The sequence below is a fragment of the Anser brachyrhynchus genome (assembly GCF_964034855.1).
Source record: "Anser brachyrhynchus genome assembly, chromosome: 5".
Lineage (NCBI taxonomy): Eukaryota > Metazoa > Chordata > Aves > Anseriformes > Anatidae > Anser > Anser brachyrhynchus.
The window spans coordinates 51,523,749-51,544,061 of NC_137699.1; the positions used below are offsets into that span (position 1 = coordinate 51,523,749).

General features: G+C 44.2%; 1 protein-coding gene across 2 annotated transcripts in view; it reads left to right on the forward strand.

The window, feature by feature from the left end:
* Nucleotides 1-1,378: 1,378 nt before the first annotated feature.
* Nucleotides 1,379-20,313, forward strand: part of BDKRB2 (bradykinin receptor B2) — a 33,888-nt gene continuing 14,953 nt past the window's right edge. The window contains exon 1 of one of the 2 annotated variants that reach the window (XM_080593395.1): nucleotides 1,379-1,507. The gene's annotated coding sequence lies outside the window, so the exon portion shown is untranslated. The remainder of the gene's footprint in view (nucleotides 1,508-20,313) is intronic. The other variant, XM_080593394.1, reaches the window with a different exon arrangement.

Below are 20,313 nucleotides of genomic sequence, written 5' to 3' on the forward strand. Positions count from 1 at the left end.
AAATGAGCTAGCAGAACCCCTCCTATGAATACATGTTAAGTTAATGTTTAAACTCTACCCACATCCAACCAAAAAAAAAAAAAGGAAAGAAATTCCAGTTACAGTTCTAAAATGTTTATTTGGATACAGGACAAAAATATAAACTTTTTTTTAAAAAAAAAAAAAAAGAAGAATTGAAAAAAATTCAGGATGAAGACCTTGGAGATTTGAGTGCTGAGATTACATGATCAAACTAGAACTGTTGCAGGGAAAGCAGGAATGGACCAGGGGAAGGCATCGTTGGTCAAAAAGTTTTACTGAGCTTGTGGCATTACTGAAAGACAACTTACTATTTTCTAGCAGCTATTATAACAGTTTCAGAGAAAGAAAAGGAACATGAGTGGAAAGCAAAGCAGTTATTCCTGTTGGGAAAAATGCAAGTGAGTGTTGTCCGAGAATTATAAATGGAGAATGAGAGGGGAGCAGGGGCCCAATACTTGTTCTAGTAGATACCTTTGATCACAAAAGACCACATATAATATGAATAGCTCCAAGAGTTTTCTTGAATTTTTTACTTTCAGAATTAGCAATTTGTGTGAAACTGAGTAGACTGATCTCTTCTCTGTTCATTTATTCTCAGAATGAAGATGCATCCTCTGTGTGGGATGCTGCAACCACGGCTGCTATTTCAGGTTTCAGTTTAATTGCATAAATAGAGGAAAAACAGTTATGCCTGTTATGAACAAGGTAAAATTAGATCTGTTATGATCTCAAATTCAGAATAAAAGTCATTGTCATAGGAAAAATGTTCTTCTCTGCTCTTTGGGTATAATTCTGCTTCTTACAGATGTTTCATCCAAAACTTGAAGAAATTTTGGTCCTATATAAAATTTTAAGTGGTATTTGGAATTTATCTTAGTTCTTAGCACAATGAGTAGCCAGAGATTTCTGCTGAGGAAGAGGAACACACAGTCTTCCAGAAATATAAACGCTAAAATTCTTCTCTTGAATGGGAAGAATGTAAGATTGTAAATGAGATATTTGTTCTTTTCTGTTTTAAAGATTCAAGTCTTGCAAGAACTTAATTTATGTAACCGTTGATTGTGTCTAACACTGGTAAAAGTAATGCACATGACATCACCCACAATAAAGGTCAGGTTTGTGTATGTGTGCACACATGTTTATGCACACACATTTCTGGAAGCTGTTGTTCAAACACATGTAGCTGTTTTATACACGCTGTGTCAAATCTTTATTTTAACTTGATTTGTATAGTTTACCACCCATAGTCAAATAAGAGTGGTCACATGTTGGTTAGAGTAGACAAGCTTTGCTTCTGAAATAAAATATAGCAAGGCAGAAAATCCAGGAATATGATGTCATCAAAAGGGGATGAGTCTATTCTGTTCAGGGAGGGGCAGAAAACCAGAAGTTAGACTCATTCATACAACAGAAGGAGCGTGACTGTTCTCTGAGAAGTGTTGCACTCCCTCGCTTGTACCTGTTCAGTGCTGAATTCGCAGTCAAGGTATGTGTTTCCACTTCTTTTTCATATGAAAAGTTGTCATTTAAATTCAGTACAGAGTGCTGCTTTTTGAAACCACTTCTTGAATTCTTAATATGTTTCTGTTTCAATTACAAGAGTACTAATGTTATTAGCATTCCAGGAACAAGGAGAAGTAAAATTATTATTGCTGATGTGGTTTGGTAACTTGGCAGGTTTCACAGAGGTGTAGCATTTCCAAAAAAAAAAAAAAAGAAAAGAAAAGAAAAAAAAAAGTTTTATATCAGAGTTCCCAAGATGGCAAAGACACAGGGCTTTTCCCCTGCCACAGGGAAAATTTGGTGTGGGTTACCCAAGGGACGTGATTTATTCTGTGCAGAAGGCATCTGAGTTGCACCATTGTTTCACCTTATAAAAGATCAGAAAGTGTAAACAATCAACTTTATTTTCAGCTGAAATATTACCTACTAAGTAGTAAGGAAAAAGCAGAGGCAATTCTTTCCTGTACTCCCTGTACTTTTTTTTTCTTTTCTGTTTATTGTTTTGATTGTCAACTTTGTGACTCAAGAAATGTGGATGTGTGTATACCTTACACTTCTGACCTGTCTCATCTATACTGACTAAATGGAAAAAAAATAAATTTTGAAGTTATTTCTTGTGTAACATAGGAAGAAAAGTTTCAGTTGACATTTGAACATTATTTGTTTCCTTCTAACATTTGTATTCAAATGAAAAAACACAGTAAGAGCATGATTTATAAGATGTTAAATATAAATACAAGCTTAGAACTGGAGTTGTAATTAGGATCTTGTAACAGAAAGACTAAAGGTTGAAATATATGCTATTCTTTTAGCTGCTAATTTTCTATTACTCGGTATGTTAAGCAGCAATTTGAGCACAATAACGGTAATAACAAAATAGCCATGCAACCAAGAGAGTTCAGTTTGTCATTAGAAGCCTTGGATTTGATACATTATGTGTAATCTTACAGATGCTATCTCCTAAGATTAGAGGATATTCTTGTCTTGAACAGTGCACATACTTTCTTAGAGAGTCTTGAACGGAGCTAGAAAAAAAAAATTATTTTTACCGCAGAATCTGTAAGAATGAAGCATCAGGATATTGTGTAATATCAGTCATATGAGTTCTATCTTGTCTGTTCTTTTCTGGAAACACGCAGTCTTTAAGAAAAGAATGAAGAGAAGCATTTTCACACTTCAGAATCAGTCACAGACTTCTAAATATATCTGTCTTGTTTTCAGCGCAAATAGTACAAACGCAGAGAGAAGAGATAAATGTCCCTAAGTCAATAAAGACTTTGGAATAGCCAGAGCAGAGTCATCTCCAGAACAGTTCTGTCAGTTTTCCACCGAGCCTTGTACATGCTGGAACAGGATTAAGTGCGTTACTCAGAGTTACCTGAACATTTTGTACTGCCAACCCATAGAAAAAAACCTGCCTTTCCTCCTGAGTTAGAGCTTCCTGAATTAAGGATCTCATCACCGCACCGGAACACAGCTTAAAATAAATAAATAAATAAATAAATAAATCTGAGCTATATTCTCAGAGTAAATATTGCAACATTCAAAGTCCTTTCCCAGACAGAAAATGAGGAATTTGGGAGAATTTTAGTACATCGATTATGAAGAGTCTAAAATTCACTGCCTAAGAACAGTCAGTTTTAGATAGTCTGCTTTTCATGGAAAGAAGGGAGCAAAAAGCTCTTAGAAACCCAAATCCCCCCGTTTTCAAAGTCACAGTAGGAAAAACGTCTTACAGCTAGTCCAGGGAAACATGTTAGCAAACAGAGCTTTGCTTTCAAAACAAACACATTCCTTCCCAGTAGCTAAGTCAGCAACAAATGTACACCTGAAGTCATTAGCAATGCTAATCAAGATGAAGTTTAAAAGAGAGAGAGAATAAATATTTTCTGTCAAAATGTCGTTTAGTTAAAACCTTCATTTTTTTCTTTAAAAGTTACACATACGCCAGGCTTGTTCTCTTGTCATTCATGGTTTTTAAAACTCCCCCTCTACTCTCCACGCTTTTGGGTTTCCCCAGCCTTATCTAAATGTTGGTCTTTCTTCCTCATGTACTTCAGATTTTACATACGCAAAGATGAAAAGCTGTGTCTCTGCCTGGCCAAGGCAGGACTGCCAACAAACACAGTGCCTTGAAGCAGAGGCAGAAGCTTTCCTTTGCAGCCGGCATGGCTCTGGGTGAAGGTGCAGCTGTTGAAGACCAAACCCAGCCTGAAGTCTCCAGCTGCCAACCCATACGCTCATCTGCCAGCAGGGCAGCAGGCAGCTCATCTGCTCAGCCAGTTTCTCCCCTTGGCTGGATGCCCCTCTCCAAATTTCTGACCCTACTGTTCTCTGTTCAGCCACACCTGATTTTATCTCTTGATACACAAAAGAAGCAAAGTGATAACTGCTTCAGCCATTCCTTGCTAGCCCCCAACATCACTGAGGCTGCATTTCCCAGGGGGGCTCAGGCTTCAGCAGCAGTATGGACGAGCAGAGTTGCCACTCTTCTGCTTCCTGCTTCTCCCCCTTGTGCTGCTGCACAGTGTTTCTGATCACAGAAAGGTTAAACGTAACGTCAAGGGATTTTTGCTTAAAGTGGACCTATTTCCTGAGCTGATGTTGCCATATGAGTAGTTTTGAAACTAGCAAAAAAGCTGTGTCCTATGGCACAAAAGTAGGAACACTGGTGGGGCAGACTGGGGGGAGGTGAGGCAGCAAGGCTTTACACTCTTATTGCCAAACAAGTCCTCACCTTGTGAGACCAGATAGCAGACAAGGGCGAGCTCCTCTCCTAGCACAGCTGCAGGAGGGTCCATCCTTTGTGCGTGTATCCCCGTCAATAACATTAGCCTTAACCTGATAGAAGAGTAAATACGACACAGGCTCAGGGTACAGTTTCACACCAAACCCGGTTCAAAGACTGCAGCCCCCTTACCGAGCTCCCCATGAGGTCAGGCTCCCATAAGGGAAACAGCAAGATGTCCCAGCCAGCTCTGGAGAGAGGAGAGGGCAGCCCTATAGCATGACAGCCTGGAGATGAGTGGGAACAACCGCAGTGGGGAAACAGGATGAGCAATGCAACAAGAACACTAAACACAGACTGCAGGCTGCTGTCTTCCCATAGACAAAGTTGCACCGGCTGCCAACCACAGTTGATAGTATGACGACATATCATTCACTTAGAAGTAATACTAGCACGATGGGGCTGAGGAACCCTGGTCATGGTCCAGCACCCCATTGCAAGCCCCAGATATCGATGAACAGACACCAATGAGACACAGACCAGAAAAAAAAAAAAAAAAAAAAACAAGGAGTAAAGTTGCCTGCTAAAAACATGCTATCTTTAGACTGATGATAAGCATGCCCGGAGCACTCTAACATTATGGAAAAGCAACTCTATAACTTCAGCAAAATGTTTCAGAACTATGCAAATTTGCCAGAGTGGTAGATTTGACTTTTGCTGCTATGCTATATTTACCTCCCTTGTATGTTAACTCCTCAACTCAGTTCAGCAAGGTTGGGCTTGTTTTTTTTGATCCCTGAAACAAAACAAACAAACAAACAAACAAAAAATCTTATCATTCAGATTTGCAGACCCGCCAGTGCTGATACGTGCACACTCAGGTATGTCAGTGCAGTGACAGCATTGGAACAAAGCCAGACCTCAAGCTCTGGCTAATTTCAGAGGATGGAACTGCCAAAATGCAGAAATCCATTTCTCCCTCTCACATTATCTGAGATAAACTCAGTAATAAGGACAGCAAGCTATGGTCTGAGGTTGAAGTGATTTTTATATTAATAGCATTTACATGCGCATGTCCGGAGGCAGAACTGGCCGTAGCTGGTTTTCCTCCTGCAGTGTTCCTGCAAGTTGCCTGGGAGTTGCACCCCTGTGAGCCTGGAGGGGTTTTTTCCCTTTGTCATGGCTGCGTGATCTACCAGCTCACTGACTGGCTGAAGCTCTGCTGCTCTGAAGAGCCATGGGGCATAAAAATGGGCAGCACATTCCCTCCAGAAGGGCGGTGTGAGCCATCTGCCCACACACATGCAGAACACCCTGCAGCAACACCTTCCTGATGCGATGGTAAACGGCTTGCAGACAACAGGCAGGCCAGAAAACTGGGAGCAGTTCATCAGAGCTCCTGAGCCTTTCTACAAAAAGCAGCTGTGAAGCTGACATAATTCAAAGGCGCACCTGATTCTTAAATAAGTGGGAGGACAGAAATATCGAAAATATTGACACTAGGTTTTAGCTCAGGTCTGCATGCACCTCTTATCTTCTCCAGCAGTCTTTCCCTAAAACAGGCTATATTCTTCACTCTATTATCATAGAATCATCATCATATATCCATGAATGGATTGGGTTGGAAAGGACTTTAAAGACCATTTACTTTGAACCCCTCTGCCATGGGCAGAGACACCTCTCACCGGACCAGGTTGCCCAAAGCCCCATCCAGCCTCGCCTGGAACACCTCCAGGGATGGGGCACCCACAGCTTCTCTGGGCAGCCTGTGCCAGTGCCTCACCACCCTCTGAGTGAAGAATTTCCTCCTAACATCTAATCTAAATCTCCCTTCTTTTAGTTTAAAACCATTCCCCCTTGTCCTATCACTACCTGCCCATGTAAAAAGTCGCTCTCTATCTTTTTTATAAGCCCCCTTTAAGTACTGAAAGGCTGCAATGAGGTCTCCCCAGAGCCTTCCCTCTCCAAGCTTTATATCCTCAGCTCTCCCAGTCTTTCTTCATAGGAGAGGTGTCCTTCTATTACAACCAAGGCTGCTAAGTTGGTTTATTTCTTCTCTTTGCTTGGGCAAGGATCATTTTTCTAGGATCCTCAAGGATCATCATTCTAGTTAATGCCAAAATTTCCAAGTGGTGAGGATCTGGGACTATCATGGCAGATAAACAAATAAAAGCAATTATCTTTTTACAAGCCTTCATTCTTTGTAGAGATTTACAAGTAACAGAATCAAGTAATGAAGAAAGAAGTTTAAAAGAACAAGGCCACTGGTTTAAAACTTGAGAGCTTTCTAGATGGCTCTACTCTTTTCTTTTATCCTTGGTGTTTTTCAAGTTTATTTTCAAAGTTGTACTATTTCACCCTGATCAAAACAGTCCTAATGAATCAGAGAAGAAGGCAATTCATGAACGGCTGGGATATTGTTCACAGCAGATTTTGATTTATGACATCCCTGTTAAAAAAATATATATATATGTATATATATATTGCATAATATATGCATTGTGTACTCTTAACTTCTACTTACATCATTCCACTGAGAAACCTTTTTTTCATTAAAAATATCACCTTATAGCCAAGAAATTCCAGCTAGCTGGCTCAGCAAAAGGAGCATTTCCCAGAACTAGAAGGAAGGGGAAGTAATGAAGCGGAGTCATTTTTTCAGGGGTGTTTCCTGCAAAATTTTGGAAATATTAGTCTTTTTTTTGGAAATGCAAGACAGCAGTTTGTTTTCTTTCACAACAGAGTTGGTCTGCAAATTGGCATTTGAACCATGATTACAGTACAGAGCAAGACATTTGGAATTTCATTCTGCTACACTTTGTGTTGTGGATCACTACAGACAGCTTTATTGTTGTATTTTGCACTGCACTTTTGAGCCTGTTTAAAAAAAAGCGGGGGGAGGGAGAGAGAGTGAATACATTAATAAGTTTTGTCTTGGGATAAATGAAATATCTGGTCAAACAGCTTTAAAAAATTTGAAGAAAGATTTGACTCTAAATACCAGAATTTCAATGTTTGGACTATTTTGAAGTGAAGTAAGAGCAGAATCCAAACTGTGTAAAAGATCTAGGCTTTATGACAGTTTGAATGAAATTCCCATACGAAATTCTCATTACTTTGGTATATATCTGACTCAGACAGGAATCCTTAGTCATTATATGTCTTTAAACCATTTTCCATTTTGGGAGATTAAACCTCACTTTTCTTCCCTCCTTTCCTTCCCTCCAGCCTTCCTTTCTCACAACTAGCAGCATTTCTCCTATGTTTACTTCAGCACTGTTATGTTCTCTTCCAGAACTGGCATCCTCTCACTTTCTCTCCACTTGTTCCTGACCTGACGTTCTGCCATGAGCTTTTTCTGCATACTGCAGAAAACTATTGCCTGCACTACCACACAGTACTTTATGTGCTGTAGTGGTTGCAAAAGTAGAGGTACACAAGTCCAGAGGGGACATGATTCACTTAAATAAGAATATTTTTCAAAATTAACAAATCTGGTCAGAAGAGAACATTTCTGTTTCACAGGAAAACTGGAAAGAACAAAAGAAAAAAATGAAATTCCCATCTAGAATTCAACAAGAAATCTGTCTGGGAAGGGGCATCACAGATTAGGGATTTTGAATGAGGCCTCTTCCCCTAAAACAGGTGACAGGGAGATATGCTGTAGTGAGTTGTTCTCTTTCATTCTCACTGTTTGCTGGGGCTGTTCCACATTGCAAAGATAATAAACTATTTAGATGGCCACACAGAGCAAGAGTGAATCTGGGTCTCATGCTAAGCCATTAGCTTCTTGTCAGCATGTCTCCTCCATTGCTCAGAATCAGAAATTACATCTTTAAAATCTTTCCTGTTAAATTTTCCAAATCATTTGTGAAAAAAAAAAAAAATCTTTCTTTTAGAATAAGTTTCACCAGAAACTTTCTGTTTTGATAGTCCTTTCAATAAAAGAAGACAATTCCCCTCTTCTGATATTTAGCAAAAAAAAAAAAAAAATCTTACCCCGCTGCAGGAATAGGGGGGCTGACCCATGGTAAGGTGTGATCAATGAACCGCTAACACTGAGCAAACATGAAAATGTCTCTGATCTTGTGTCAGGCTGCAAAGCCACCCAGTGACAACCTAACACCATGTGACTGCTCCAGCCTAGACGTATTTCTGCGTTTGTTAGCTTGGGGTACAAGAACTCTCTGAAGGAGCTGTGGCATATAATAAAAGAATCTCTCTGACAAAATCCTTACCATATTTTTGTGTTGACACCAATATTCCGGAAAGAGCAGATAGACAAATTTTCCTGGTAACCACCTGTGCTCAAAACCCATGGATACAGAGTGAAAAACAGACTGTCTGCACCAGATTCCAGCAAGTCTCTGACATCTCTCGTTGCTAGCAAAGTGGAGACAACAAAATAACACATGGTTTAATTTTGGAACACTGGCAAAGCATGAAAAGGCAAAAGCAAAATCATAATCCAAACACTGGATATCATAAGTTGGCACTGTAAATCACACCACTTCTCAGCTGGAGAAGTATCTTGAGCCTTCCAGACCACTCAGAGTTGAAAGCTGCATGAATGTTTGTACAAATTAGTTAATCACTAAATCCTTATCAACATTTATTTGAATCCTTAATTCTGCCAATAGAAACATGGTGCATTTCCACATAAAAATTGTTGTCATTGGTGTTCTGGGTTTTCAACTGAAAAACTGACTGCTTTTTTTTTTTTTTTTGGGGGCGGGGTGCATATCCAATTTTATCAGCTCTGGATGTCAAAGTAATTGTAACGCAGTCTGAGGTTCACTATAGTTCTCTCTCTCTCTTACCATTTTAAATATGTATGTACATCTACTTTTGAGATTTCCTCTGTGATAGACTGTGGTAATTTTTAACCCTGATATCTGAAAAGTGACCTCTTAAAAGTGCAAATGCTTCATCTATTGGCTAAGTCAGGAGCAGAAACATAAAAATAATATGAAATGACTGTCCCAGCTGCCCAAGTGACAGCACAGCAGGACATGTTTGACCTAGGAAGGGCAAGGCAAAATGGCTTTCCGAAGTTCATCACTGAACTGAAGAAGTTCCAGACTTCCTTCTCCTTGAGGAGGGAATTCACCAGTGCTTGCACTGCCATACTCTGCTTTTAGGAGTTCTTCAGAGGGTATAAAAAGGAATGGGAAGGGAAGGGAAGGGAAGGGAAGGGAAGGGAAGGGAAGGGAAGGGAAGGGAAGGGAAGGGAAGGGAAGGGAAGGGAAGGGAAGGGAAGGGAAGGGAAGGGAAGGGAAGGGAAGGGAAGGGAAGGGAAGGGAAGGGAAGGGAAGGGAAGGGAAGGGAAGGGAAGGGAAGGGAAGGGAAGGGAAGGGAAGGGAAGGGAAGGGAAGGGAAGGGAAGGGAAGGGAAGGGAAGGGAAGGGAAGGGAAGGGAAGGGAAGGGAAGGGAAGGGAAGGGAACAAACATCAATTATTTTAGTAAAGATCACCTGCTATTTGGACAATGAATGTCATTCTTGTATTGCCTTCCATGACAAAAATCAGTAATGCTGGAGATTGTCTACTGGGATGGTCTATTAGAGAAGTCAGGCTTTTCAAGAGATTGAAATTTTAGTTAATAATTTAATAATGTAGGTTTGGGGATAGGTCTATAGATGTAGTCAGATGTTCTGAATTAAACTGAGACTGTCTTAAGAAGCACATGTGTAGAAGCGCTAAATTAAACAACCTGGATAAATATAATCTCCACTATATTCTACCTGTTTAAAATGAATGCTGTAAATTTAATTAACCATTATATATTTAATCATACTTTCTAGCCTATTCTGTTGTCAGAGCCTGATGTGAGCCTTTACTAAATGAAGCTGTCTACATATTATTTTGGTGGAGAGAACCCACTGAGAGAACTCAAAACATTCTGTTATAAAGAGGACAGGTTCTGACTGTGATGCCCTCAGATGGTTGCCTGCACTAAGGAATCCGCTCCTTGCACAGAGCCATGAGTATGTGACTGAATGATAGAAAACGTAGTACTAACTGCAATATTTACAGCTCCTGGTAGGGCTAATTATCTGTAGTTGCAGACATAATATTAGTTTAAAACATCCTTTAGGTTGGTGCACAATGCAGCACAGCCTGAATCAACTCTAGAGTAAAATTAATTGCCTATACGGTAAGAACTAATGAAAGCAGCAGCTGTCCAAGAAATTGCTATTGCATTGTAGGCACTGCAACCAGTCAGCCGCACATACTTAGCCATGGGAGACAGGGTTTTCTCAAAAGCCACGGTTGTGTGATCCAGTGGTGCAAACGTGCAGGAAGCACTGCATTATTGCAAACGCCACTGACAACTCTATAAACATGTTAGCAATTGGCAGCACTAGAGATGGCAAATCTGCCTTTTATTCTAAATTGCTGTTACAATGTTCTCAATGTGCTAGAAGGAAAGTGCTTTCAGGGCACAGATCCAGTACATCTGAAAGTCAAATCTCACCATTAAATAGTGCAAAAAGGGAGCAACACTGGTAAATACTATTTGGCCATTAGGCCCTCACATTTTGCCTAGTCATGAGAACTTAGTGCTGCTAACCAGGGAAAAGAGCTGCATTTCAACTGATAGGAGAAAGGAGTGGCTAAGCAGAGCTGAGGAGGCCTGGTAGGAGCGATGCAAGAAACCACAGAGCTGAAGAGGACATCCATGTACTCCTCAGTGAGGGAGACTTAAGTGGAGTTTTGTACACTGCCGAGCAAATCCTGTGTCTCCACTAAAGCAAAGCAAATAGAGGAGAATCAGTTGCTCCATTTTCTTGGGGAACACAAATGCTTCAGAACTTACATTTTTTTCCTTTTATTATTCCAACTCTGTTGCTTTGTTGGTATAGTCCAGTGCTTTCTGCAGGATATTCCCACTGATTTCTGTAGTGAAGATATCAAGCAATTTATGTCACTGGTATGCTTCATCTGCGCTCTCCTATTTTTCAGTCACATAACTATTTAATTAGTTGAATCCCAAGACCAGTTCTAAGGACTATCCTAGGAACAGTTCTCCCAGCCCTCTCAAGAGCTGTCATTAGCCAGCTGAAAATTCATGTCTGTCTTCTCCAGCGTAGCTGTTTTCAGCATGGCACTTGCAATAGTTTTGATCCATCTGGGTTTCAGAAAAGCTTGCTTTCTGAAGCAGGAAATGCTTACTTTAACAAAGAAATATAATCTTGCTGTACAAACTACAAACTCTTGATAAAGTCAGAAGCATTTTTCTTTATCACTGGATGCAGGTTACCTCAGCTATTCACCGGGCTCAAGGTATTGTCTGCCACTTGCTTGATAGCTGCATTGTACAGCGTGATACCATCAGACCTGCCTTTTCACATGACATCAGACTCCTGCAATGGATATCAAACACGTCTCACAACATTAGCGCACCAACATCTTTGTATTTTGCAGTGGTGATGGGGTACAGCAAGTCCTTCTCATGCAACAGAGAACTCCCAAAGCTCCTGCAGTGCTTACGGAAGGAGATTCAACCTCCTTTGAACCTATCACAACACGGCAGAACTTTATTTCACTTCATAAAAATGAGAAAATTTATAGTCTCTCTTTCTCTCTCTCTCTTTTATTTTTTTCTTTTTTTTTTTCCCCCAACTTTCACTCACAGTTCTCATATGGGGAATGCCAAAAAGAACAGAACAAGATACCCTGCCAACTTTGCAGAGTGAGTTTGTGGTCAGTTTTCTCCTGTTTGAATATTTTCTCTCACTGTTGTCACAACATTGTGAGCAAACACACAGAGCGCACACAGAAGTGTAAATTCAGCCGTGACTTGAGAGCATCGTGTAAGAGTAATGTGCCTTGCTGTAAAAGAATCAGAGAACATCTTGGTTCACAGAGACACAAAGCTACTCCTGACACTAGTCCTGGAGTAGAGTTGCATTACCTCCAGTAGTGCAGGGGTCCATGAGGATTAAGCTCCTGGAGAATTAAAGATTAAAGAGACTTGAGAACTCCTAGAATGTAATTCACTAGTCACAAAGAGAGAGGGAAAGAATTGCAAAATTGACATTATAAACATTTCAGTTGTTGATATTTTCCAGAGACAGAAGAATCACATTCACAACCCTGCTTCAACTATTATTTAGGTACTTATATTAATTTGAAATAGCTTCATCAAGAGGAATAGTCTCAATCAACATGACCTTGTGGTATCTTAGTATACAGGCATGTAGATCACCTGAGTTCAAGACCTTGTTCCAAGTTAGGCAGAGCAGAGACTTGGATATAGGTCTCCCATCTGCCCAATGACTATGAAGACGGCAACAACTTGGCTTATGCTTGATTAGCACTTAGATTTAAGAGCATCATACACTTTGCTCCTTCCTAGGCATATACCATGTTGAGAAAGCTGAGGATGGAGAAAAGAATAACTTAGTAAGTCAAAACAGCTTAAACCTCCTCAGAGATGTTTGAATTTCTCTGCAGCAGACACTGAAATGTATTCTGGGAGAGCGAGAAAGGAAGTGATCATTTCTGTTTTCAGAGTAGTTTGATCGTTTTTGAATCCATCTTCCTTCTCTGCTCACTAAGTGCTATGGTAAATGTTGCTGAACAAATACAGAAAGTTTTCTACTGTGTTTGCCAATCAATCACGTACAAAAGAGAAGGAAAAAGCTGTTCACCATTGTTGTGGTTTAACCCGGCTGGCAGCTAAACACCACACAGCCGTTCGCTCACCCTCCCCCCTCCCTCTCTGGGATGGGGGGAGAGAAACGGGAAAGTGAAGCCTGTGAGTTGAGATAAAGACAGTTTATTAAGACAGGAAAATAATAATAACAATAATAATAATAATAGTGATAATGGTAATAGTATTAACAATAATAATGTGTAAGAAAACAAGTGATGCACAGTGCAATTGCTCACCACCCGCTGACCGATGCCCAGCCTATTCCCGAGCAGCCGGCCCCCCCACCCCGGCCAGCCACCCCTATATATTGTTTAGCATGACGTCAGATGGTATGGAATACCCCTTTGGCCAGTTTGGGTCAGCTGTCCTGGGTCTGTCCCCTCCCAGCTCCTGCTGCACCCCCAGCCTGCTCGCTGGCAGGACAGAGCAAGAAGCCGAAAAGTCCTTGGCCTGGTGTAAGCACTGCTCTGCAACAATTAAAACATCAGCATGTTATCAGCGCTCTTCTCATCCTAATCCAAAACATAGCACCCTACCAGCTACTATGAGCTACTTAACTCTGTCCTAACTGGAACCAGGACAGATATCCACCCCTTATTCCATACCATTTATGTCATGCTCAGGTTACACTCTGTCCAATACATTCTAATTAATCACCATTTTCATCTATGATATATAGCAATCATGGTAGTGATGACATACATTATTATATAATAATTAACATACTACAATTCAACTCATGGGCTATTCTCACCCAGTATCAAATCCCCTTGAGGTACACACCGGACCTCCCCATTCTTTTGCATTACCCACCAAGTGCATCCAGGTCCCTGAGCAAAAGCAATTCCACGAATGGGTTTGCCTTTTCCTGAGGCAGGAGTAGCCCAGACTGTTTTACCCAGCATGTTTCTTACGTGCACTACAGGAACTTTATCCCCTTCTACAGTGCGTAACAGGTTTGATTGGGCAGGTCCAGCTCGGTTGGCAGATCCCCTGGTATTGACTAACCAGGTGGCCTTTGCCAAATGTGTATCCCAATTTTTGAATGTCCCAGCACCCATTGCTTTCAGTGTAGTCTTCAACAGTCCATTGTATCGTTCAACTTTTCCAGAGGCTGGTGCATGATAGGGGATGTGATACACCCACTCAATACCATGTTCTTTGGCCCAAGTGTCTATAAGGTTGTTTCGGAAATGAGTCCCGTTGTCTGACTCAATTCTCTCTGGGGTGCCATGTCGCCATAAGACTTGCTTTTCAAGGCCCAGGATAGTGTTCCGGGCGGTGGCATGGGGCACAGGATATGTTTCCAGCCATCCGGTGGTTGCTTCCACCATTGTAAGTACGTGGCGCTTGCCGTTGCGGGTTTGAGGGAGTGTGATGTAATCAATCTGCCAGGCCTCTCCATATTTATATTTCAGCCATCGTCCTCCATACCAAAGAGGTTTTGACCGTTTGGCTTGCTTGATTGCAGCACATGTTTCACAGTCATGAATAACCTGTGCTATAGTGTCCATGGTCAGGTCCACCCCTCGATCACGAGCCCATCTGTAGGTTGCATCTCTACCTTGATGGCCTGAGGTGTCATGGGCCCATCGGGCTATAAATAATTCACCTTTATGTTGCCAGTCCAGGTCCACCTGAGCCACTTCAATCTTAGCAGCCTGATCCACCTGCTGGTTGTTTTGGTGTTCTTCAGTAGCCCGATTCTTGGGCACATGAGCATCTACATGGCGTACCTTTACAACCAGGTTCTCTACCCGGGCAGCAATATCTTGCCACAATGCCGCAGCCCAGATGGGCTTGCCCCTGCGCTGCCAGTTGTTCTGCTTCCATTGCTGTAACCACCCCCACAGGGCATTTGCTACCATCCATGAATCAGTATAGAGATAGAGAACTGGCCACTTTTCTCGTTCAGCAATATCTAAAGCCAGCTGAATGGCTTTTACTTCTGCAAACTGACTCGATTCACCTTCTCCCTCAGCAGCTTCTGCAACTCGTCGTGTAGGACTCCATACAGCAGCTTTCCATCTCCGATGCTTTCCCACAATACGACAGGACCCGTCAGTGAACAAGGCATATTTCTTCTCATTTTCCGGTAGCTTGTTGTACAGGGGGGCTTCTTCAGCACGAACCACCTCCTCCTCTGGTGATATCCCAAAGTATTTCCCTTCTGGCCAGTCCATAATCACCTCCAAGATTCCTGGGCGACTGGGGTTTCCTATTCGAGCCCGCTGAGTAATCAGTGCAACCCACTTGCTCCATGTAGCATCAGTTGCATGATGCGTAGAGGGGACCCTTCCTTTGAACATCCAGCCTAGTACCGGCAGTCGGGGTGCCAGGAGGAGCTGCGCTTCAGTACCGACCACTTCCGAAGCAGATCGAACTCTTTCATATGCTGCCAATATCTCCTTTTCAGTTGGAGTATAGCGGGCTTCAGATCCTCTGTATCCCCGACTCCAAAACCCCAGGGGTCGACCTCGAGTTTCCCCAGGTTCTTTCTGCCAGAGGCTCCAGGTGGGACCATTCTCTCCGGCTGCGGTGTAGAGCACATTCTTTACATCTGGTCCTGTTCGGACTGGCCCGAGGGCTACTGCATGAACTATTTCCTGCTTAATTTGTTCAAAGGCTTGTCGTTGCTCAGGGCCCCATTCAAAAGCATTCTTCTTACGGGTTACTTGGTAGAGCGGGTTTACAATCAGACTGTAATTTGGAATATGCATTCTCCAAAACCCCACGACACCTAGGAAAGTTTGTGTTTCTTTTTTGCTAGTTGGTGGAGACATAGCTGTTATTTTGTTGATCACATCCATTGGGATTTGACGGCGTCCATCTTGCCATTTTATTCCTAAAAACTGGATCTCTCGTGCAGGTCCTTTAACTTTATTCTGTTTTATGGCAAAACCGGCCTTCAGAAGGATTTGGACTATTTTCTTCCCTTTCTCGAAAACTTCTTCTGCAGTGTCACCCCACACAATGATGTCATCGATGTACTGCAGGTGTTCAGGAGCTTCCCCCTGCTCCAGCGCAGACTGGATCAGTCCATGGCAAATGGTAGGGCTGTGTTTCCACCCCTGGGGCAGCCGATTCCAAGTATATTGGACTCCCCTCCAAGTGAAAGCAAACTGTGGCCTGCACTGTGCTGCTAGAGGGATGGAGAAAAATGCATTAGCGATATCAATTGTGGCATACCACTTGGCTGCCTTTGATTCCAGTTCATACTGGAGTTCTAGCATGTCCGGCACTGCAGCACTCAGTGGTGGCGTGACTTCGTTCAGGCCACGATAGTCCACTGTTAGTCTCCACTCACCATTAGACTTTCGCACTGGCCATATGGGACTATTAAAAGGTGAATGAGTCTTGCTGATCACTCCTTGGCTCTCCAGTTGACGAATTAGCTTATGGATGGGACTCAGGGAGTCTCGGTTGGTGCGATATTGCCGCCGGTGCACAGTTGTGGTAGCGATCGGCACTTGCTGTTCTTCAACCCTCAGCAACCCCACAACAGAAGGGTCCTCTGAGAGACCAGGCAAGGTAGACAACTGTTTAATGTCCTCTGTCTCCAAAGCAGCTATGCCAAAAGCCCAGCGGAACCCTTTTGGGTCCTTGAAATATCCTCTTCTAAGATAGTCTATGCCAAGGATGCACGGAGCATCTGGGCCAGTCACAATACGGTGCTTTTGCCACTCATTACCGGTTAGACTCACTTCAGCCTCCAATACAGTTAACTGCTGGGATCCCCCCGTCACACCATAAATACAGATGGGCTCTGGCCCTTTATAGCTTGATGGCATTAGAGTACATTGTGCACCGGTGTCTACCAAAGCCTTATACTTCTGTGCGTCTGACGTGCCAGGCCATCGAATCCACACAGTCCAATAAACTCGATTGTCCCTTTCCTCCCCCTGGCTGGAGGCAGGGCCCCTCTAGTCCTGGTCAGAATCTTCATTTCTGTGTTTAAAGGACTGCCTGCTGGAAGTTGGAGCAGCAAACCTTTCAGAGAACTCCTTTTTCCCAATTGTTTTCCTTTGCAATTCACGTACCCGTGCCTCTAGGGTCGCAGTAGATTTTCCATCCCATTTTCTCATGTCCTCTCCATGGTCACGTAGGTAAAACCACAGGGTGGCGCGGTGTGTGTGCCCACCATATTGTCTTCCTTGCATAGATGAACGTTTACCCCTAATAGCTGAGACACTGGTTTGTACAGGTGGGGAGGAAAATAAACTCTCTTTAAGTTGGTGGATCTCTTCAGAAAGTTTCTCCAAGGTATTCTCTTTTAGCTGGTGGACACTAGTTCGTTCAGGTGAAGGGGAAGATAATCTTTCTTCAAGTTGGTGGATCTTTTCAGAAAGTTTCTCCAAAGCATTCTCTTTTAGCTGGTGGACACTGGTTCGTTCAGGTGGAGGGGAAGATAAATTCTCTTTAAGTTGGTGGACCTCTTCAGAGAGTTTCTCCACAGCTGAGACACAGGCCTTTAGGGAAGAGGAGAGATTTCCTTCGTACTGCCGGAGTATTTTAGTCACTTCATTCACTGTGGGATTCTCCTCCGTTTTCCAGGCTAGTATTGCCAATGAGTTGGCATATGATGATGGGGCACTCCGTACAAACTTCCGCCACATGGGTGGTGTACACTGGACTGCATCTGGATCTGTGGATGTTTGTGCGTCATCTAGGTCCTTATAAATTACTTCCCGTACGGCCAATTCCCTCAGGTACTGAATTCCCTTCTCCATGGTGGTCCATTTGCTTGGTAAACATACAAGTTCTTCCTTGAAGAGATACCTTTCCTTCACAGCTGACAGGAGACGCCTCCAGAGGCTGCGAGATTGTGCTCCATCTCCAATTGCTTTGTCAATGCATGCGTCCCTAGCAAGGGATCCCAGCCGCCTGGCTTCCTTGCCCTCCAATTCCACATAATTGGCTCCCGTGTCCCAGCACCGGAGCAGCCAGGTGACAAGCTGCTCGCCTATACAGCGACCAAAATCTTTTCGCACATCTCGTAGCTCACGCTGGTATAGAGTCCGGGTAATTACTGTTGATTTTCCGACATCCTCATCCTCATCTTCAGTCTCCTGCACCTTTGATGGCTGGTATGGAGTCCGGGTAGTTACTGTTGATTTTTCGCCATCCTCATCCTCATCTTCAGTCTCCTGCACCTTTGATGGCCCAGCCTCGTCTTCACTTCGCCCAGACTTAGCAGAAGACTGTCTGCGTTTTAAACGACCTGAGCCTCTATACCATTTTTTCACCTTGTCTACAGGGGCAACTTGCACTGCCACAGCTCGTTTCTCTGACCCAGCCACAGGGTCTGCCACAGGGGTTGGAATACCCTCTGCGGGGTCAACTTGCACTGCTACAGCTCGTTTCTCTGACCCAGACACAGGGTCTGCCACAGGGCTTGGAATACACTCTGCGGGGTCAACTTGCACTGCTACAGCTCGTTTCTCTGACCCAGACACAGGGTCTGCCACAGGGGTTGGGATACCCTCTGCGGGGTCAACTTGCACTGCTACAGCTCGTTTCTCTGACCCAGCCACAGGAGTGGGAGCAGCTGCACGAGCTGGGGCAGCTGCAGGAGCTGGGGCAGCTGCAGGAGCTGGAGCGGCTGCAGGGGCTGGAGCTGGAGCGGCTGCAGGGGCTGGAGCTGGAGCGGCTGCAGGAGCCGGAACGGCTGCAGGAGCTGGAGCTGGAGCAGCTGCAGGAGCTGGAGCGGCTGCAGGAGCTGGAGCTGGAGTAGCTGCAGGAGCTGGAGCTGGAGCGGCTGCAGGAGCTGGAGCGGCTGCAGGAGCTGGAGCTGGAGCGGCTGCAGGAGCTGGAACTGGAACGGCTGCAGGAGCTGGAGCTGGAGTAGCTGCAGGAGCTGGAGCTGGAGCGGCTGCAGGAGCTGGAGCGGCTGCAGGAGCTGGAACTGGAACGGCTGCAGGAGCTGGAGCTGGAGTAGCTGCAGGAGCTGGAACTGGAGCGGCTGCAGGAGCTGGAGCGGCTGCAGGAGCTGGAGCTGGAGTAGCTGCAGGAGCTGGAACTGGAACGGCTGCAGGAGCTGGAGCTGGAGTAGCTGCAGGAGCTGGAACTGGAGCGGCTGCAGGAGCTGGAGCTGGAGCTGGAGCGGCTGCAGGAGCTGGAGCTGGAGTAGCTGCAGGAGCTGGAACTGGAGCGGCTGCAGGAGCTGCAGCTGGAGTAGCTGCAGGAGCTGGAACTGGAGCGGCTGCAGGAGCTGCAGCTGGAGTAGCTGCAGGAGCTGGAACTGGAGCGGCTGCAGGAGCTGCAGCTGGAGTAGCTGCAGGAGCTGGAACTGGAGCGGCTGCAGGAGCTGGAGCTGGAGTAGCTGCAGGAGCTGGAACTGGAGCGGCTGCAGGAGCTGCAGCTGGAGCGGCTGCAGGAGCTGCAGCTGGAGCGGCTGCAGGAGCTGGAGCTAGGTTGCTAATAACATCAATTGCAGCTCGATAGGCACAAGCCAGACCCCAGCACGCTACAGTGATTTGTGTCACTTTGGAACTGCCAGAGTCATGACACCTTTTTTTCAAGCATTCTGCCAGCTTTTTAGGATTTTGCAGTTGTTCAGGGGTGAATGTCCAAAACACTGGAGGTGACCACTGCTCTAGAAACCTGCCCATATCCTCCCACACTCCCTGCCACTCGCAACTATCCCGCCTCAAGACAGATCTCCGGATGAGATTCCTAAGTAGTTGTTTAACCCTCCACAAAATCTGAAGCGCATTCAGGAGACATAACAACAAGAGCAGGCTGGTCTGAGTATCCCAAGGATATTCAACATCTCGGAGAACCACCGTAACTAACTCGGGGGATAAGAGGGTGGTGGTGAAGGAGAAAGGGAGAGTGAACAGGTAGGGAAACATGTCTTCCCCTGTCCCCTTCACAGATTGGCTCCCTAACGAAAACAGGCAATAGGTGTAATTGCTAATAGTTTCCGAGATATGGGTTCCAAAGTATAGAGTCGACGTCAGTGCTGAGTACAAATACCAGGTTAAAGTCGTGACCAGATATTTCATCATTTCATAAGCCATTGTTACACCGCACAGTACCATAACAATCTTAAACCAGGGCCCGGAAAGGATAAACAGTGCAACAGGGAGCACATACAGAAAGTAACGCACCATAAAACTCAATTTGGAATACAGGTACAGCAGACTGGAGATTAAGGCAATCAACATCGTGACTAGCAACTATTAAGCAGGTCCAATACTTATACCAATTTTAGTTTAACACACTCTGGTCAGATTTGTCGATATCTCAACCCTTCGGGCCCCACGTTGGGCGCCAAAAAGACTGTTGTGGTTTAACCCGGCTGGCAGCTAAACACCACACAGCCGTTCGCTCACCCTCCCCCCTCCCTCTCTGGGATGGGGGGAGAGAAACGGGAAAGTGAAGCCTGTGAGTTGAGA